At 39.9% G+C, this 22414-nt stretch overlaps 1 protein-coding gene across 1 annotated transcript in view; it reads right to left on the bottom strand.

Moving 5' to 3' along the window:
- Window positions 1-21002, bottom strand: part of SV2C (synaptic vesicle glycoprotein 2C) — a 115359-nt gene extending 94357 nt beyond the window's left edge. The window contains exon 1 of the mRNA XM_032096360.1: window positions 20743-21002. The gene's annotated coding sequence lies outside the window, so the exon portion shown is untranslated. The remainder of the gene's footprint in view (window positions 1-20742) is intronic.
- Window positions 21003-22414: the final 1412 nt, after the last annotated feature.

Genomic DNA, 22414 nt, shown 5'->3' with positions numbered 1-22414 from the left:
ATCTCATAAGATCCAGTCCCCTCATCACCTTTGTCACCCTCCACTGAACTCACTCCAGGAGCTCCATGTCTCTCTTGTCCTGAGGAGTCCAGAACTGGACACAGCACTCCTGGGGAGACCTCACTAGGGCTGAGTAAAGGAGCAGGTTCACCTTCCATGACCTGCTGGCAACGCCCTTCCTAATGCCCCCCAGGATACCATTGGCCTCCTTGACCACCAGGACACTCTGCTGGCTCATGGACAGCTTGGTGTCCACCAGGACCCGCAGGTCCTTCTCTGCAGAGCTGGCCCCCAGCAGGTCAGCCCCAGCCTGTGCTGGTGCCTGGGCTTGTTCCTCCCCAGGTGCAGGACCTGGCATTTGCCTTTGCTGAATTTCAGATGGTTCCTCTCTGCCCATCTCTCCATCCTGTCATGGTCCTTCTGAAGGGCTGCAGAGCACACCGGGGTGTTGGCCATTCCTCCCAGAGCTTGATACATTCCACACGTTTCAAGGACAACTCCACCATTGTCTCTCTAGTCTGTCCTTCCTAAGCAGCATGTAGCCCTTTGTGACAACATTCCAGTCATGTGAGCTGTCCCACCATGCTTCCTTTCACACAGTAAGATCAAAGCCCTGAGACTGCACAGACCTCTAATTCCTCCTGCTTGTTCCCCATACTACACCATTGTAGTTTAGCCCCAGCCAGCAGCCAAGCCCCACACAGCTGCTCACTCACTCCCCCGCTGGCAGGGTTGGGAAGAGAATCAGAAGAGTAAAAGTTGGAGAACTTGTCTGCTGAGATAAAGACAATTTAATGAGGAACGAAAAGGTCACAACACAAGCAAAACAAAACAAGGAATTAATTCACTTCTTCCATGGGCAGGCAGGTGTTCAGACATCTCAAAGAGAGCCGGGTCCCATTACCAGTAACAATTACTGAGGAAGACAAATGCCATCAACTCCAAATGTTCTCTCCACTCCTTCTTCTTCCCCCCCCGTTTTTATACTGAGCAAGATGCTATGTGATCTTCTGGGGTCAGCTGTCCCAGCTGTATCTCCTCCCAACTTAGTAACAAATCATAAGAAAAAACTAACTCTGGGTAGAAGAAAATCACAAGTTCCTTCAAAAAATAAATACTTGTGTGTGGGGGGGGTGTATTGGTTTTGTGTGGCAAGTTTTTCATAGCAGGATGGCTACAGGGTTGACTTCTGTGAGAAGCTTCCAGCAGCTTCTCCCATGTCCAACAGTGCCAGCTGGCTGGAAGATGGATCTGCTGCTGGCCAAACCAAGACCATCAGTAATAGTGCTAGCACCTCTGCGATAATGGATTTAAGAAGGGTGAAAAAAGAAAACTGTGTAACTGCAGCTGGAGAACAGCAGAGTGAGAACCTGTGAGGGAACAGCTCTGCAGACACCAAGGTCAGAGGAGAAGGAGGGGCAGGAGGTGGTCCAGGCTTTGGAGCTGATATCCGCCTGGGGCCCGTGGTGAAGACCATGATGAAGCAGCTGTGCCCCTGCAGCCCATGAAGAAGCAGAGATCCATCTGCAGCCCATTTAGAAGCCCACACTGGAGCAGGTGGATGCCACTGAAGGATTGTAATTGCATGGAGAGAACCTAAGCTGGAGTAGTCTTCTGGCAGGACCTGTGGCCCCATGGAAAAAGGAGCCCGTGCTGTAGCAGATTTACAGCAGGATTTGTGACCCCACAGGGAAATTGTGCTGGAGCGGTTTGCGAAGGATTGCAGCCTGTGGGAAGGACTCATGTTAAGGACATTCATGGAGAACTCTCTCCCGAGGGAGGAACCCCACACTGCGTCAGGGGAAGAGTGTGAGGAGCCCTCCCCCTGAGAAGGAAGGAATGGCAGAGACAGCACTGACTGAAAGTCCCAGTTCCTATTCCCCTGCAATGAGGAAAGAGGCAGATAAAACTGGGAGTGAAGTTGAGTCTGTGAAGAAGGGTGGGGTGAAAGGGAGTGGTTTCTATTTATTTTAATTTCTCTTTTTTGTAATCTGATTTTATTTGCAATAAAGTAATATCCTCAAGTCAAGTCTATTTTGTCTGTGATAGAACTCCAGTAGCTGCCTGGAGTCATGTCTCCCTGTCCTTATCTCAACACGTGAGATTTTCATTACATATTCTCTCCCCCATCCACCTGAGGAGGAAAGTGATACAGCAGCTTGGTGAGCACCTGGCATTCATAGAGGGCCATACCACCACAGTGGCATGTGGTGTTTTATTTGGACCTTGTTATTCCCCTAGTGCTAGGAAGCAATGAAGAAAATGAAGAAACAAAGCATTCTCTGGTAACTGTTTTAATAAAGAGGTATATTATTGCCATATCTCATAAATCCATCAAAATAAATACACCAAAATGGAAATTTAAGATGGGGAATGTATTCTCTGAATTAAATTAATATTTACGTAGTTTAGGTTTAGGTCACTTCCTTAACTCTGCACATATGGACATAAGGATTCAGGTGAATAACAGGCCAAACACATTCCACCGTGACAGCTGGGTCGCTTTAGGAGGAATGCTGCCCACTGGTTGAGGGGAATATTTCCCCTCTGTGTGGCCACACTGACTACCACATCCAAGTTCATGCACCTCACCACCATCACAATCTGGAGAGGATAACTGGAGTGGTTAGAGGTCTGGGATGCATGATGCACAAGGAGAGTAAGCCTTTTTTTGCCCAGTCTTCAGAGGAGAAATCTTAAGGAGAAATCTATTCACCATCTCCCACTATCTAATGAGGGATTAAAAAGACAACGAGGAGACGTTCTTTTCAGAGGTAAAGGACAAAAGAAAAGAGAAAAAGCTGCAACTTGCAGCACGGGAAATTCCAGACAGGTCTAAGGAAGAAATTCTTCATGGTAAATCTCCAGACTACACAGCTACACAGAGGAACACCAGGATTCTCAGCATTCGGGGTGTTCAAAACCTAACTGTACAAGACTCTGAACTATTTAAATCCAGATCTGAGACTTGATAACCTCCAAATTACTTATCCACCCAAATTACTCTATCGTTCTGACACATTAAAAAAAAAAGGTCAATTTTCCCACATTAAATGAAGAGCTCTATTTTTATAAATGAAAATCAAGCATCAAGTGCTGAATGTGTCAGTGTGCAAATATATCTTTCACAGAATAACTAAAAAGGTTTAGAATCCAGTCTGGTAAACCAGAGAAAGAGTAAAGGACACCTCAGCAGACTGTGGGAGATAGGTGACTGTTTAGGTCCCTATTTAGTTAGCTAGAAATGGTTAAGCAACAATCGCCCATATGAGAAAAGAAAACAGTCTTCTGTTTTCATACAAATTTCATTATGGAGAAGCGCTGGGCAAAGATGTCAGAGCTGCACAGATCTGAAACATTTATCAGATTTTTGTCACATCCTTGTCACCTGCTATAAAAATGCCAACATTTTTATGATTTTGCTCTAGTTCAAAATGTTTGATCTCTAGTTACTTTGAAATGCAAAAAAATTTGCCACTATTCCTGCTATTTTTGCTCTGTTTTGAAAAGTAAAATTAGATCACAGATAGCATTTATGTTTCTTGTTGCAAATTAATTAGGGTATATAGGAAATATGTAACAACTGCTTTAGACTATTAATGTTCAAAGGTGCAAGAATTTCCTTTAAGATGAGCTCCTTAGATAAACTACACAGGCAGACTATTTAATAATTTTCTCTTTCCTGCTTTGAAATAGAGGCAATTTAAACACAGAAAAATTAGATCACTTGCTGAACTTGACATGGGCAGGTATAAAAATATGGTTTTAAATTAGTATTTGGTAATTTCAACACATTGCTCTTTGAACAGTGTTTTTCCATAAACTTACTACTTCTGAGAGAAAACAACTTGGAAAAATCCAGACTCAAAATAGAAAGCTGTGTAACTGGAAAAGTAAAAGCTGTATGTGTCAGGAGCAGATCATGACACAGAATGAGGCCATAGCAAAGTTGATAAGGATTATACTTGCACATAAGAAGTAACAATGACTTTCAGATTCTGTGACGTGGAAATTCATCAATATGGGAAGTCAGCTATAATCAAGAATGACAGAAAAAACATCCATAGAGGGCTGTAGGAAAAACAGCCTGATAATATGCAGGTAAGAGGTACGTAGGCAAAAGGTATTTTCAGTGTTTTCAAAATACATTTAAATATTTATAAGATATATAAATAGCAAAAAAGTCCTACGAGTTTAAGTAGAAAGTGAAATAAAAAGCTTTGCATAGTTTTATAATTTTTCGTTCTGAAGTAATTAAAAGTTTATGATCTCTCTTCAAACATCTTGGATGTCACATAAAAGAAGGAGGTTAATGAACAGATTACTGTGCTTTGAAAGTAGCCTGCAATCCTACATGGTTTTCATTTCTGTACAAGAACAACCAAGATTCCTAGATTTCTTCTTGTAAAGTGATTTGGTTTTACATCCACCTTAGATTTTCTCTGTTACTCTTAAAGAACAGGATACATTCTAAATTATTTGACTTAAAAAAACTGTACTGTGTGTATTACAAATCATGTACACCAATCTTTTCTAATTCATCCTGTTTCTTTAGAGTTCTCCTAGTACTGTTTTCTGCACCATGCCACATGCAGTGTTTTTACTGGAGGGCTGTGATCACAGTAGTGTATTGCTCGTCTTTAGATACACCCAAGCTATTAAAGATTATGGAACCTAATACTCAAGTAAAGTGCTAGTTCTGCTGCACTAAAAAAAGGGATTCTGCACACTCATAAAATTTTACCTCTCCCTGTGGGGAAATGCAACTGTTTCAGGTGGAAATTACTTTTTCACAATGAAGACTGACTCATTGTCTACCAGGCCTTAACTAGGTAAGAAAGGAAATCATGACTGCTCTATCCTCCCTAAATACAAAAGCTGCTTCTAAAAACCCAGCCACATTTTATTTAAAGATGCACTGACTTGCAATTGTACAAATTGTTTAGCTCATTTTATTCCACACTGGGAAAAACAGACTTTGTAATGCTTACCATAAACTCATATTTTAGCCAGGTTCAAACTGCATCATATGCTGTCTACCCATCTTCAGTTTTTTCACCTGAATCACACTATTATTGCAGGTTGCACAGGGCATATGTGCCTTAGCGCACGCAGTTTTCCAGCAGGTGTAAGAAAACTTGAAGTAAATGAATCAAAGTGCCTGCAGGTGTATGGCTCCCATTAAATCACAAATATTTTAGCAGCTTATATTTTACACCACTACTTGGTTCACTTAACTCCATAAGCTTTTATTTTGTGGACTTGATAACACAGGTGAGAAGGAACCATGAAAAGAGACTAAAATAGTGGACAGATGAAAAGTCTTTATCGAAAATGCAGCAGTTCCAAGCTTTTCAGATCCAGTAACTTACACTTCTAACAAAATGGGATTTATCTGTATCTCAGAGTACATTATGCAGTCTGAGCACTACCTCAGTGTGGCTTTCTTCCCTTGGGTAGAGTATGTAGAGATGGATGGCACAAATGAATAAACACAGTGCTCTGCCATTAAAAGCAGAGAATAAAGGCAGCAAAATGAATATAGAAGAGCTGGTGAATATTTTTTTTCAATTTCAGTAAGCTTTCTGCATCTTATTTTGAAAACAACCTACTTGCCAGTTTGAAAACATGTTCAGTTCCCTGTGTTTGAATTTGCACAACAAAAAGGTGTGGTGAACTGAGACCTGTCAGAAATAAATCGTGTCATATCAAAAATTTTTATTTTATTTTACAGCAGAATGGCACCTGGCAACATTTATGCCTTATAGACATGAACAATTCTGTTATTCACTGAGAATCCATCTTATTCTTAGCCTAATTCTTAGTCTGGTTCTTAAAATATTTGACACCCAACCATGAAGTTTACCATCTTCCTGGGGTTCTCTGCTTTGAAACTGACTGGCCTTCTTCTCTTGTAGAGTTTCAATTGGCTGTCAGGACTCCAAGCGCCTCAATAGGCCTAAATCACCTGCCCAGCCTCACCCAGTACCCCTTCCAGACACCCAGATCCTCTGCCATGGGCTTAAGTTCCCTCTTAAGCTCAGACCTGGCCACCCCAAGTCTGCCTGAGCTTTGCTATAGGGTACCTGTCTCCTATTCCCTGCTGTTCCTGAATCTCAGACTGGATTTCCCTGACCGATTATGGATGTAACACTGCCCTACCTTGTCTGATGAGCACCAGACTGTTGATAAAAACTATTTCTGTCACCATACTCTGCGTCAGGACAATGTCCCATCAGTGAAAGCACAGCCCTGCCCACACTGTGGTCCCTCTCATCTCCTGTCCTCTCTTCTCTCCTGGAGGAGTATCATGGTTCCTATTCCCTGGCAACTCTTATGAGGGCTGAAGCCTGATTTTAACTAGAGGTCCTGAACCAGGAGGCAGGAAGTGCTTGTGAGCTTGTGAGCAGTCCCGATGAGACTCACAGGGCAAACAAAGTCTGTTGGGACACTCAGCATCCTCACAGATGATAAGGTCATATTCCTGATTTGCAGACTATCCTTAGGACCATGAAACTTCACTAGAAGCAGATGGTGAAGCTACTGTCAGCCGGCTAAAATTCTCTACCTAAAGGTCTGTCTCTCTACTAGAAATTTTGAAGGTGTCTCTAGACGCCTGAAATTTGAAAACAGCTTTATGCATACAGAACATACTCAAAATTATAAAGCCTCTTGGGACCAAAACTAAAACTTGGAAGACAAGCAGGAATAGCCAAAGACACCCATGGGAAAACATGGCAGTATTTTTCATTAGCAATCTCTGACTACAGCTGTTATCAGAATGGCTAGTTAGAAACCCCATTTTTTGACATATGTAGCAAGTGTAGTCTACAAAGAGACATTCTCAGTTCTCCTTTCTGGCCAGGCAAGGTGAACACACTGCATTTCAGCTACTGAGCTGCACTTCTTAGCATCAAGCCTCTGTTACCTCTCTGTGGTCTCATTTTTTTTGTTCTCCTACATCGAGCAGCAGCACACCCTTCAAGTCTGAAAAGGGTGTTTGCAAGGAACATTACAGATGAACAGTTCAGGCTGGATTAGAATTAATTAGAATGCTCACACTGAAGCCAGAGGGACTTGCAATGAACAGGTATCACCTTTTGTAGAATAATTATCGTCAGTAGTTTGCTAGGAGTTCATGCTAAAAACACATGAGCAAAAATTCAAAATTCTGCATAACTTTTAGCATTGACTGAGATTATGAATTTATAGCACTTCAGCATTTTTTATATCATGACTGAATACTCGAGAAGAAAAATGTCATTGAAAGAAACCCTTAAAAGGACAAAGGCTAAAGCAACAGAACTTCTGTGGCATTGTTGCACTCAGGAGCTGTGGGTTTGATTTCCTGTGCTGCCATTCAAGTAGCATATTAGATATGTTATCAAAGCAACACCTTCTCTCATACATAAAGTGCAGAATAGGAGTCATTAGACAATTTCTGGAGCAGGTGGTGTCAAAAGTCTTAAATTGGTTGAGTCTTTGGTATGGAGCACACCAAAAAAACTGTTAATCTCAGAGTTCTGAAGAGGACAAAACATACTATCTCTGCCAGCTGTTGAGACCAGATGTGTGAATTTCTTGATTCACATTAAAAGGGTTTTCATTACAAGGAACTGGAATGAAAACATGGGGGGAAAAAAAGTCAAAACCAGTAATAGTTGCTTAATAATGAAAAAATACCTCCCTCTTATTGTATGTCTTCCTGCTAGAAGGAGTTTATTACAGCAATGTAAACTACATGGAGGAGATACACAGTCATATTAATGGTTTCTCCTAACCCCCAAGGTTCAGTATAACTTGATAAATCAAAACATTAAGAAAGAGTGTATTTAATTTTTCATATCATTTCCATGTTTTAAAAGCCTACCTTCACTGGTTCAATTCCTAAAAACCATACATTCCCCAAGAGGCAATGTTCTACTTTACTAAAAGGCATTTGTAAGAATTTCCTTCTTTCTCCTTTTCAGACTTGGCCTACAATGATCACTTTTTTTTTAAATTCAAAAGAAACAGTAAGACCCTCTTTATCCACCCACAGTGGGGGGCCTGGATGACTCAAATCAGACAATATTTTTGGTTCAAAGACAGAAAATTATCTGCATGCCATCCGTGCCAGCTGACTAATGAAAGAAATTGGTGTTACACTCCAAGCAGGTGTCTTGCGTAGTCTGTGGCCGGCAAATCTGAAGAGAGCGCAAGAAGAAACAACCCACTCGTGTGTAGAGGTATATGTCCAAAACAGGCAAAATAAACAGCGAATTAAGTCCAAATTAAGGCCCAGTATACCATAGCAGCCATGGTCTAAAAATAATTTTCTTTTTCTAGGGAAAAAAAAAGGAAAAGTCTCAGATGTCGTAAATTTTTTAATTTAATAAGCAAAGCAATTTTAGAAGATAAATTCTTGCTTTGTCAACCAATTAGTTATTGATTATAGTTTACAATCACCTTTTAGAAAATATCACGTTGTGGTGGCCTCAGGACATACATCATATTAAGTTCTTAATTTTTTTAATAACTTTGCATCAGCTTTCACTGAAAACAGTTTTGTAGATTGTATAGTTGATACAATGTTCAGTGCTTGCACCCCTAGAGCAAGGGACCTCCCCATGAACGAAAGGCAGTTTTTAATTTAACCCAAAATTGCACAGGGATATCTTTGCTGTCCACTGCATGTGATGTCCTGGCCTCTCTACAGCTTTCAGTGGTTCACACACGCAGGGACACATAACCCTTGCATTCTATGCTCTTGTAGCACTGCTAGACCAGCAGGTAGCAGGTTTTCTTAATGATATTTTTAACACTTACCTGTATTTTTTAAAAGACCTCTACATGTTCACAAAGCCCTTAGAAGTACAGTAACTGTTCCTTTTTTATCAACTCTATTCCAGCTATGCCATACACTTTCTTAGGAAATTTTATTGATTAAAAATAGCTCCCTAATTAAAAATCCTCATTATTAAAATATCAAAGACAGAAGACATCACAGAATTACTACTTCTACTATTTTAAAATATTAAATAAAATTCATTTTAGTATTCTAACAAAAGCAATAATTTTTTAAAAATTACTAGCGTGAAGTTCAACCAATGAAAGGATACTTAAGCCCACAGTAGTTTATTTTCTCAGTCATAGAAGTGAAGGAAGGCAGTGTATTGGAACCTGCAGCTCAATCCTATTCCTAGATATTAAAATACAGATATACATAATGGATTCCATTTTTTTCATGTTTAAAAAGGACAATATAAAACAATTTTTCCCACCCAGGAAAAAATATTTTTTACCCAGTAACCACAAATAAAATGGACCTAAAATACATTATATTTAATCAAGAATCATTAAGATTTGACTGAAAAAGTTTTCATTGATAATTCAGCTCCATTTCCTACCCATGTCCTGGCAGAGACTTTCTCTGTCAAAACTTTCTTGCCACAACATTTCTACTTTATAAACCAAGTGGTCTTATTCTACAAGAACCTATGCCCTTGAGTAAATAATTCATATAAACAACCCCATAGTAATAAATCAGATTATATAAATTACATATATATGTGCATATAAATATACATGTGTACATATATGGGCAACAACCTTCACTGGATGTTTTTTTTAGAAATGACATTTCTGTGTTTTGAATTCCCACAGTCTGCTTCTGTACAACATTGGCCACAGAACTAGTAAAATTATTATTTTTTTTAATTAAATAGTGCACATGACTGCATTACTTTTAAGATTAATCATATTAGAAAACATTGAAGAAAATATGCCAAAGCTCTTATGCCACTACAATCAGGAAAAACTTTTCAGCACAGGATGCAAAAATCCTCATGTACTTCTAAGAGAAGGAAAAAATTAACTATGGCTGTCAGAACTTGGATAATGCAGGTAAACTTTCTATCTCACCACTAGCACAAAGAAACTTTGGCTGGTAAAAATCTCCAAAACACTAAAGGCTTCATGTTTTCTGAGCCCATGTGGGGAGATTAATTCAACATATAATTTCCACCTTAGAGTAACTTACTTTACTATGAAGTCCAGTAACTTCTACTCAAATTCTTTCTGTGTACTCCTAAGTACAGTTCCCTAGGAAGAGAAAGCTAGCTAACAAGCTAAATAATGGCCAGCTATGAGCTGATACTACAACATCTCCATAAATAGAGAACTAAATTATTCTGCAGTTTTAAAATTTGGCCTTTAAACAATAGAACAAGTAACATAATTTTTCAGCTATATCCATTTTTTGATAAAGGTTGTTACCTGGATTTTGCATCTCAGTCCATGCCAGTATTTCCAGCCAAATAAGAGAAATTTTACAGAATACAGATTAACAGGGCAGAGTATTTTGCTTTTAGTAATCAAATTCCTTCTCAAATCATAAATTCTTCCCTTCTAGGTGTACATATTCTGAATTTGTACATGATTGTAAAAATAAATGCTCATCTTGGCCAGATACTATTCTGATGAGAGTAGAAGGTCTCACAGAGGAGGGAGATTTATTAATTTTAAGTTGTACATGGTTTTTATATCAGTAGTCTCGTATATATGTAGAATAATAGAATAATGAAGGTGTGAATGGACTTCTGGAGACCTACTCCAGCCTCCTGCTGAAAGAAAGACTAGCCTCAAAATTAATCAGGTTGCCCAGAGCCATGTCCAGGCAAATTTTGAGCATCTCAAGGACAGAGGTGTCACAGCATTCCTGTGCACCCACTCACTACTTTACCACCCACAGAGTGAAGGAAGAATTTCTTCCTTCTATCTTATTGAAATTTCCGTTCTGTTTCCTGACTCCATCTTCTTAATAATCACTCATTAGATGATGAAAGACAGCAATTAGGTTTCCCTCTCTTCCTTTGGCCTTCTCTTACCAGCTGAGCAAGTTCACAGCCTGTCCTTATGCTTCATGTGCCCCAGTCACCTGCCAGATAGGGGGTCTGTCAGGGTCTTTCTTCACGGGGTGGCATCTATAGTCATTCTATTCTGAAACACTGTACCTGAAGCAAGCATATTGGAAGTCTGTAAGATTCAGGAAACATTTTATTCCTATCCCTACCATAACATCCCCTAAAAAACCAAGTGGGATGTTACCACATTTCAGGTCATACCCTTGAGTTCCTCATATTTCAGCAAGTATACACAATAAAATGACTCTTTACTGATTTATATGAGCAAAACCTACTTTAGAGGTAGTCCATATATCGAAAGAAGTTGGTTTGCAATAGTTTCCCAAATACTGGAAAACATGTTTTCTTCCTTTGGACTACAGAGCAGACAGTCATCATACTCATTTGTTACTATAATACAGAAATTCACAGGTAATTTCTCCAGTGAAAATTTGTTCTTCTGAGAAATTACTTGTTTCCTAGAAAGAAACAGTTTCCCCATCTACTGAGAGTAGGTAGAATGGCAGTAGTGTGTCATTCTACTTAATCATTTTGCACAGCTGGTTACAGCTAGGAATCTTCTATGCTGTTCTGCATGACCACATGAATGATAAACATTTGCTAAAGACAGAAAATAAAAGAACTGAAATAAATTTTGTGACTTCTGGTAGTTTTCTCCAATGAAACTGTAGCCGAAATTGAACTGAAACATTTAAAATGAGGAGGAAAACGGTAAGTAACATTTAAAGTTTTTCATGCTATGTGGAGCAAAAACAACATACAGTAGACAATTCAGTCATCTTCCTAAGCAAAAGGGTGAGCCAGGTATGAGAAATAACCATTACTCACAGGTAATGAATTTCAATCCCAGCTGGGGTTCTGAAAGACATTTTCTGAATTTTCACGAATAGAACTCCACTAATATTTTCTAAAGCAACTGATAGGCCAAACAATGAATTTTATATAGCAAAGAAAATCACCCTGAATGGGTTACCCTTGAATTGTTACTGAGTCATTTCAGTCAAAAGATGTCTCAGAGCAATTTTTAGTTCTTGCAATTGGTTGTTCCAGATTCATAATCAGCACTGTAATGCTATTTTATATCAGAAAAAAGCACCTTTTTTAGCCATTTAACAATGTAACCATTTATTTTTATTAATTAACAATTAAATTAAATAAAAAAATTCAACAAATGTGAACTGAAAGAGGATTTCCAGGAGTTTCCTTGTTTCCACAAAGGAAGTTAGTACAAAACAAGCAGCACTCCTCACAAAACTGCCTTCAGGAGGTAAGGTGTCCAGGACTAAAGCATTATGGTTGCTTCCACACTACCAATGAGTAGTGCCACATGTTGGACAGCTATTAGCTTCATGAACAGACATGGTCATGGACAGACAGTGGGTAGCCAAGCCACAGCTCCAGCAAATACCATATGGGGTATTAATGTTTGGTTAATTTGGATTTTAGCTGCTAAAATCCTTAAGGAGCAAGCTTTGCTCTGTCCAGTATAGGACCTAATAAATAATTGTCTTCAATAACAGCTACTTTTATCCAATTAACACCTGTTTTCTAAACATTCTTGTCTTAAAATGTGTTTGGCCAATTGGCTAGAGGTTTTTATTCCTTCCCTGCCTTCTAGTTTTTCTGAGCAAAGACACCGAAACACCCTGATGGCATTATCTTTTAACCTTTGGGAGTTTGTGATTGGTTGTTCAAGGCGTACAAGGACTTATCCCTTTATTATTTCTTTAATACAGGTACCTACTACATTCAACTGGAATATGTCTTCTAGTAAGAATTCTTATAAATACGGGACTAAATATATCTGTTTAGATATTCAAAGTTTAAGGAGTGCATTTATGGAACAGAAGATGGCTCAGATCCTTAAGATCATGTACTAAGTAAAACTTTTAGACCTTTACTATTGCAATAAATAATGACTTAGATTCTCCCTCAAGTTCAGATGTGAAGTGAATATGGAATTTAATTTGAGGAAACAAAAGTTGAATAAATTTTAATCCTTTTAAGCAAACCACTGCTAGTTGTTTCCAAATAGGGTCTAACACTTATACCACCTTTTCATGTTTTTTAGGAAAGGCATCCTCACTTCTTCATGTCCACGTTGGTTTTTTCTTTTTTTCCTTTTCAGTTCATTTCAAGGAAAGGAATTAGTATTCTACTGAATGGACAAAAAAAATTATCAAAGACTAACATAAAAGGCTCTTAACTTTTCTCAACAAGTGGGCTGAATTTTTGCTGCAACAGTCTTGGCCCACCCAACTTGGGAAACCCTATCAAATGTGTTAAACTTAGGAACCCATTTGTTAATTTAGAACAGCAAAGAATGAACTTCTAAGTGTATACTTGCTGTTGCCCATAGGGATCATCTCCTCAGCAGGCAAATCTAGTGTCTACAAAAGGATTAAAAGGTACATACAGAAAATACATTTTTTCTCTTTAAAGATGAAGTTAAAAGTATAATCTTTATAACCTTTATAAAGTTTTATAAGGTAGGTATACACCCACAAAATGGATGTGATTTTTTAAATTTATGGTACTGACAAACACATCCACCTGAAATTTTCTATGCTAATAAACATGATTATATCTTCCAAGGCTGACCATATAGGTTCTATCTTAATACAAGTTTTAGGTGTCACTGAATACTTGGAATCTTAGAAGGTCACAGATTTTCTAGTCAAATGCTTGTTTATTTATCAATGTAGCTAGGACTATTTAAAATCAGAGAGAAAATAATCAGAGAGAAAAAAAAATCAATTACTTTTATAGCCCTTTCTCTCCAACAAACCTCCCTATTGACAGATTCTAAGCCAAATTCCCATTGAATGCAATTGCATTAACCTCATTTGAATTACAGTGAGATTTACTAGTATCTAAACTAGCCTTTGTATGTGGACATGCAGTAGGTGTCCCTGCTCTCACAGCTGAGGAGAAGCCACTCGTGGAGCATCTCTTTGTCAACTGACGCTTGAACCATTACATAATACTTGATAGCTCAATGGGACACTTCTCTCCATACTGTTTATAGGCAGCCATGTCTCAAAATATTTTTCATGGAATACCACACTTGAAAAATCACGCAGAGTAACATCTTTCTAAGAGATAATGGAAGATGTTTTCTCCAAGAAAAATCAGGTCCTCTGTACCAAAATCAGTCTTCGGGCAGCTGACCCCATTTTAATTTAGGCAGCTATACAGCACAGTGTACGCTGTGGTAATGAAGGATAACCACATCCTGGAATGCATTAGCAAGAGTTTTACTTGAGGCAACATTCCCCTCTGTTTGTCAAGATACGGTTAGGTAAGTATGTCCAATTTTGCCCCTCTTACCAATACCCAATTATAAGGAAGAAAGTCTTCATAATGAGCCCAGTGAAGCATGGGAATGGTTGCACAGAGAAGCCTTGAGGTCCCCATCCCCGGAGATATTCAAACATTGGCTGGGAAAGGCCCTGAGCAACCCAATCTCACTATAAAATTTGTACCTGGTTTTAGAAGTGGACTGAATGAAACAATTTTGAGAGTACTTTCAAATGTACATTATTCAATGACTCTTTTGCGCTGCAACAGTGTTGTGCAGAAACCTTCCTGTAAGTTTTAAATTAATTAGCTTTGAATGAAGACAATCTATCGGCATAATGATCCACACTGTAGGATAATCTCAAGTATGCTTGTAGTTCATGCAGAGCATCGTACTGGTGTACTAAACTACCACAGAAACTAGATATTTTAAACATCTTCCTTATGTCTGCAGTATACTGCAGCCAGTGATGAGATGGCATACCAAGGGAAAGAGCAGATGACATCTGCATAGCAGAGACTCCCATGAGCCTTGGTACTCCTTTCTTTTTTTTCTCCTCTTAACAGATCACCCTTACAAAATTTCCAGGCACAGTAAGAAATTTGTTAGTTATATGTCTTGTATCACTAGGGGCGTTTTCATCTGATACGCTATCTATTTCCAGAATTTGATGTATTTAATGAAGGAAATAACAATTGAGTTATTTGAAAGTATACTTTCACACGCTGAGAAAGAGTTAAAAGGATAAGTGAATGCAGTGTCAGTGGCAGACTGTCCACCAGCTAGTCATGAAGAGAGTCCCTGAGTTCTGCTCACAAGAAGTGATGTCTAGACACTGAGAATATTGCCCAAAAGAAAAAGCCAACAGAAACTGCACAGCTAAAGACTTAAACAAAAAATAGGAGAACGAGACATGTCAAATGGTAACATTTGGTACCTTCACCTACTGCATTCCAGGTGAATATTAAAACAAAATGAGCCTGAGTGGAAAACATGAAATACACCTATGAGTCTAGCTTAAAAAAAAATCATACAGGTAAGGCTATGTATAACTCTATTAATAGACATATGCAGTTAATATATTAGGCATACATATGTTTACATAGAATGAAATCACAGAATCACAGGAATGGGTCAGATTGGGAGGGACCACAGTGGGTCACCTTGTCCAACCTCCCTACTTACACCAGGCCATCCCAGAACACATGGCACAGGACTGCATCCAGATGATTCTGGAATATCTCCAGTGAAGGAGACTCCACAGCCTCTCTGGGCAATCTGTTCCAGTGCACGGTCACATGCTCAGTAAAGAATTTCTTCCTCATGTGCAGGTGGAACTTCCTATGCATCAGTTTCTGCCCATTACCTCCTGTCCTATTGTCTGGCACCACTGAAAAGAGCCTGGTCCATCCTCTTGGTACCCTCCCTTCAAATATTTGCATACATAAATCAGTTCCCTCTCACTTGTGTCTTCTCAAGACTGGACAGGCCTAACTCACTCAGCCTTTCTTCATAAGAGAGATGCTCCAGGTCCCTCATCACCTTTGTCACCCTCCACTGAACTCACTCCAGGAGCTCCATGTCTCTCTTGTCCTGAGGAGTCCAGAACTGGACACAGTACTCCTGGGGAGACCTCACTAGGGCTGAGTAAAGGAGCAGGTTCACCTTCCATGACCTGCTGGCAATGCCCTTCCTAATGCCCCCCAGGATACCATTGGCCTCCTTGGGCACCAGGACACTCTGCTGGCTCATGGACAGTTCTGGTCCAAGAAGTCATTAATTTCTCAGCCTTAGGAACAGTACAGGGAACCACTTTTTGTAAGGCTGAAGCAATGGCTATGATTCCCAAATAAAAGCAAAACCCTCTATGGTTAAAGGAGGTGGGGGTGGTAGAATACATTTTGCAAAGGCGCCTTCGTGGGATAAGCACTGCTACGCTTACAGAAAGCAAAGTTTATCCTCCAGCTCTATGTGGAATGAAGATGGTGTCACTTAAAGACATGGAGGCCCTATGACGTGCTATGAGTAAAGTCATCTCTCCATTCCACAGTTACCTTGGTTAAATCATAAAATAGTGATTTAAGTAGTTAATTAAATTAATTTAATTATTTAATTATTTTCCATAATGCATTTCACAAACCTTTTTCCTACACAGACCCTCATATGATTATTAAAGTGGAAAAAATCCTGCAGAATGCTTTAATGCTGCTACCAACCATATTCATTTTAACATGGTTTTTCCATCAACAATCAAGATGTGTTTGTGAGACACATGTTTCTGCTCTAGAAAAAAGCACACAGCTAGGCCCACACAGCCATGACCACAGAAATAATCTGCAGTGAAAGAGAGAGCCAGCTACAGGAATGCTGCTTTGTCTTAAGAAAAAAAAAAATCTTGCGGCTGGCAAGGAAACATGAAGCTGCAGCAACACCATGTTTTTATGAGTCCCAGATCAATACAAAGCTATATGCCTTGAGTGCTGAAGCAGCTAAATTATGTGCTAGGTGTCATTTGTATTTTTAATATGGTGCATCTTTAGTTCAATTAGAAATATTTGGATGGAATCCCCACCGAATCATGAAAGTCTCTGATGTTTTGTTGATGCACAGCAAGCCTTTACTGTCAGCAGTCGGTCAGCAGAAATACAGATGAACAGAGGTAAGAATTCAGTCTTAAAAATGACAGGATGTTAACGGTATCTTAATAGTATTACATGAATTACACTGTATTACACCTTTAGGCAATTTTGTTTGTTGTGTATGCAACATTTAAACTTTGATTAGCCTCTCTGGGTAGGAAAATGACTGAGAGTTGGAACCACAGAGAAGGAAGGGATGTGCTCGATGTTGCTTTACTCCCTCTGTTTGTTTTGGCTTTTTTTTTAGCAAGAGGACAGACGCTTCAATAATCATCATGCTAAAGAAATTTACATTTGATTGTATTTCATGCACACTTATTTATCTCTTGCTCCCATAAACATGGTAGTTTGTAAACAAACCTGACTAATGGATCACTGGCGTGCAATGTAAGTATTTACACAAGAATATATACTGTGTATGCTTAGAATGTCTCTAGAAGAACTGTGTAGCAATACACAAACTCAAAGATTAATTAAAGGTGTTAGGTTATCAACCACTGTTTTATGGAGAAAAAAGGCCCACCATGTTTTGCAACATAGATATCAGAGAATATATTAAATTTAATTTAAATCTGAAACACTTTGCCAAGTTAAAAGAAAAATTTAACTACCTTTTTCTTCACAATGTCAATACTTTGAGCACACTTTTAACATTTTTTTCCATTATATTGTTTACAAACACTTAAAAGAAGACAAGCTGTAAATCTAGTCCTCTGAGTAATTTTAAAAAGGACTCCATTCTGTTTTAATAGGAAAATGTTATGCACTACATCATAAGAAAGCAGTGACAGCAGCTGTGGCTTCCCTATCACAGGTTTGCAAACACATTTAATCTAATTGATGAGCTTTTGTTTAAACACGCATTGATATGCATCCTGTGGTGCATATGGGTTGCAAAGATTCACAGCAATATACAGCCTGAGTGATCTGCCTGTGATGCTGAAACAACTTTTATAATACTAAGAATGTGAAATGTCTTTATTAATACTACTTTCATGCAAGAAAAATAACCCAAAAACAAACAAGCAAACAAACAAACCAAAAAAGAAAAAGAAAAAGAAAAAGAAAAAGACAACTAACCAAAAAACTTAGATAATTATATAGCTGGATTCATTCTAATTCCCACTGAAAATCAATTCACACTGATTTAACAGAATAATCAGGACCACTGTGGATAAACTTTCATCATCTGTGCTTTGGAACACACACTTCTAAAAGCTAATTTGAAATCTGCCATTAGTGCAAGTAACTTACACAATCTTACATTCTCAAGCACATATAAATTCAATTACAGATTTCACATCGTCACCTGAGGTAACACCATGTTTTGTAAACATAACATTTCTTCACATTATTTTCCTTTGTTGCAAACATCTTTCTTGCATATTTCTCAGAACCAAGAAAAAAACCTAACACCTTTGCTTTATTATTATTGAAAATAAATTAGATTTCTCAAATATATAATCAGAAAACATTTTGTTTGATTTCATTTGGTGAAATTCAAATCTATTTTTCCCAAAAGCAATGACACATAATTTAACATCAAATTGCCATCAGAGAAACTCTCTGTCTTGTCAGTATCACTGATAGTCAGGGTCATCTTTATTGAAACGCCATAGGAATACAGCTTTAGAAATACAGGCATTAAACAGATGATTGTTTTTTCTTTTTCCCCAAGTATTGTTTCAAGATGTTTGGAGGCTTGGCTTGAATCAATAATTTTAATTGACAGACTGTGGTTTTCTGTGTTTGGCCTATGCAAAGCTTTCCTCCTAACAGAAGTAAAAGTCCACTTGGAACTTACTGTGACTATTTATCAAATTCTGCATTTCTTTGGAATACAGAAAAGCAATACTTCTTGCTTCCACATTAAGGAAACAGATTTAAAAAAAAAAAAAACCACCAAAACTGTAATCTATCATTCAGCGAAATTGCAGAGAATGCCTGGGTGAAAGGGAAGGAATGGGGTCTGGTTTACCATGCTGCTTTGTTCTCCAGGAAAATACTGAATAAGTGCTTAGTTACAGGGAAAACGATGAACATTTCACAAGACAGTAAAACTGTAGTTTTCATCTCACAGATACCTCAATCCATGAAAAAAAGTTTAAAACTTCAATTTGAGAGGATATGTGGAGCAGCGAAAACACAATACTTTCACTTAGAGAACTTGGAGGAAAACAACTTTCAACGGAAATATACTATTTACAATTAATCCAATCAGAGACCTTCATTTGGTTTGTATGTTGGGGTTTTTTTTCCTGAAACCCTTTGTGGCTTGTTGTGAATTCATCAGGAGAATCCTCCCAGTATCTCCTTACAGCTCTACTTCTAGTTCTATCTGCAATTCCTTGAGAAGCAGTCATTTTTGGCATAGTTTGTGCCACCTTTACAGATGAGTTCAGCAGCTCCCTCTCTCTCTTAAGGCAGAAGTTGCTGTTAGCTCCCTGCACTGCAGTGCAATGCAGCCCAAGTACCAGCAGTACCAAGTGTGTTTGTCTGAGTAGGTTTCGCTTGTGTTGTACTAACCTCTGCAATCCATCCCCCCCTCCATCAGAGATATACTCAGCAGCATCCTAACCCTTCATGGAAAGGAGACCAGGATACTATCAATCACAGAGCAGCCTAGGTGATCTCAGCGTCTTTCGATGAGACAATCTCCCTTCTCCCCACCTATCTTTCTTTACATGCTTCTTCCTCATCTTTCCCTTCTCTCCTCAGCCCCTCCTTTCTGTACAGATGTGCCGCGGCCGCCCCAGCCAGGATGACTCAGCTCCCACCCTCGCCCCCTACTCACACTGCACCCACAGTGTTTTGCAGGATTAGGCTCCTAAGTCTAATTAGTGACCTACACGTTCAATTACCCACATGTCACCCAGCCTTCCAGTCCCTGGAGTGTCCTGCTTCCACTCAGGACTGCCAGACCAGCTCCTATGCCTCTTTGAATTCCTCAGGTTCTTCTGCCCTGCAGTCCTCTTTAAATTAGGTGGGTGTTGCCTCAAAAAGCCTCACCATCCCATGGCTCTTCCTAACCCTAGCACTTGGACTATACTTTTCCTCACTGTGACTTCTCCATTCTCCCCTCCCCACATACGTCGGAACCATCTCGGGACCTAAATTCCCAAAGCCCCTTGCAAAGCAGGACTTAGTGTGTTTTGGAGAACTCCTTTCCTGAAGCTGCAGAGAAGGAAATCCCTCCCTGCCCCTTATGGGTCACGAATGCTAAACTATTCTCTCAACATCGTCAATGTGAGTGAAAATCCTTGAAGAAAATCGATAGTGAGAAAAGCAACAGTGTTTTCAAAACCACTTAAACTGGTTATTTTCTTTCTTCTATTCCCCCCCCCCCCCCCCTTCTGTTGCAAGGTCTGAAACGCCGCCTGTTCCCTCCTTAACAGATCTTAGAAAGTCTCGGTTCCCTGAGGAACTGGAATTGACAACCGTTCTGCACCTTTGGTTTTCCTCGCCATCCTTACTGCTAGGACATCTGCAAACTTGTTCTCCTCAAATATCTGGAGTCTGCGATCCTCGACACCCCTGGTTTTTGCTCCCCTAGCGTGCAAAAAGTTCCAGCCTTAATATCAGATTCTAAAGCAAAGATTAGACTATGGCACCTCCGCGGATCTGTGTAACCTGCTCTCTCTATGCAAAGACCGAGATCTGGATAGAGCTGGAGTGAGCAGCAGCCGAGCACAGACTGCTCACGCTCACCGCGGAGATGAGAGGGAACCCCGCTCTCCCGTCTCAGCGCCCCACCTGCTCCACAGAGCTCTGCCCCTTCTCCGGCGAGCAAGACCCCTGTAAGTCCCGCGAAGAAGTTGAAGTCAAGCATGCAAAAAAAAAAGAGGAAAAGTTGCTCTAGAGCAGTCGCGGCAGCCCGAGTGCCCGGAGCATCACTTACCGGGGGACAGGCGGCGGAGAGCCGCGGCAGCTCCCTCCGCTCCCGCTGCCTCCTGCTCGCGGCGTGAGGCTGCGGGAGGGAGCGAGGAGCCTCCCGGAGGAGCCGCCGAGCGTGACAGACCAGAGGAGGGGCGGACCGGAGCGGCTGTGTGGGCTTCGCGTTGCGGTGGAGCCTCTGCGGCAGTGCCGGGGAGAGAGGGGGAGCGGGCGGGCGCGGCGGGAGGCGCGGGGCGGGCGGCGGCCGCCACCATCAATAACCGGAGGCGTGGGGTGCGGGGAGGGCGATCCCCCCGCAGGCAGCGGCCCGAGCCGGCGGAGGGGAGGCACAGAACCGCCCCCCTGCCCCCGTCGCCGGCATGGCTGGGAAGCCTCCGTGGAAACAGGGCCCTTTCCCCCGCTAGAAGGGAAAAATAAAAATAGTGACGCTCACGCATTCACTTTATTACAGAAGACAGTGTCTTATGAGAACTGAGGACAGGGGAGAGCATATGAAATTGATTGTTTCAGAACAGGTTGCAACAGGCCCGATGATCATCCAGAGATCACTGCATCCCTCCTCTTTACTCTCCTCCCAGAGCGCGAGCCGTGAACACTTTGCAGCAACAGTGCGAAGCTGCCTGTACTCCACACACAAAGACTGAGAGTGAAGATCAGTGTCGGTGCAGGAAGTCCCACAAGCAATATTCACTTTCCTGAGTGGAAAAATTCCTGACTACAAGAAGAGTGAAGCATTAGAAGTGATAGTGAAGTGATAGTGGACCCACATCATATATGGCTTTTAGGAAAACATCAGAAAAACATGTTTATAGATGATTGATCGTTTTAGGACAAGCAGGTAAAATGGATTAGTTTGTCAAGTCTTGTTTTTGGACAGTAGGAAGTTATTATATTTATTACCATAATCAGCTTATTTTTAGTGCAGTGGCATCAGCCTGAAAACTATATCATAACTTTGTCACACTAGATCTTAATAGTCACTGTAGAACAAAGATCATGAAGGTAGTTACTCCTTATGATTATATACATTTACCTGCAACTGCACTGGCAAAGTGTCTAATGTGACAGACATGGTATTGCCAAAATGAAGATGTGAGAGAAAGTGCAGAGAACAGGTAGGACTTCATATTAAAAACCAGCAAATATTCAACCAGTTTTATCAACAAACATGGGATTTGGATTCATCTTCCCAAAATATATTAAACCACAAAATATACCTATAGTAGAAAAGTAAGTATTAGGCAAGTACCATCATTGTCCATGTACGATACTCTGCACATACCTAGTGTGTATGTTCTACGGAGTTGTAATTTTTGATAGTTCCTCTGCCTTTGAATCTTCCTGTCAATATTTGTGAGCTTATACACTTTGAAATATTTTTCTTTTCCCCTGTTGTTGAGCAAAAGACTCAAACAGCAAAGGAAAGTGGCATATTGATTTGCTACCCAGGGGAAAAGCTGAATGAACTATGCATGGAGTGCTGTCAAGTGTGAAACAGAAGTAGAGAAACAGAAAAGAAATGCCTATTACTATTCTGCCCCTTTCAGTAATCCTAGCATTAGAAAATTGTACCTGGTGTTACAAAACAGCACTCCCTTGTAAATATACTAAACTTGTCACATGCAATATACAAAAAGAAAAAAATCCAAAATTTTCATATGGCAACAAAAGAAAAG

Source organism: Corvus moneduloides, chromosome Z, assembly GCF_009650955.1.
Source record: "Corvus moneduloides isolate bCorMon1 chromosome Z, bCorMon1.pri, whole genome shotgun sequence".
Lineage (NCBI taxonomy): Eukaryota > Metazoa > Chordata > Aves > Passeriformes > Corvidae > Corvus > Corvus moneduloides.
The sequence above is the reverse complement of the archived record's forward strand: the minus strand, read 5'-3'. Positions and strand labels throughout refer to the sequence as shown.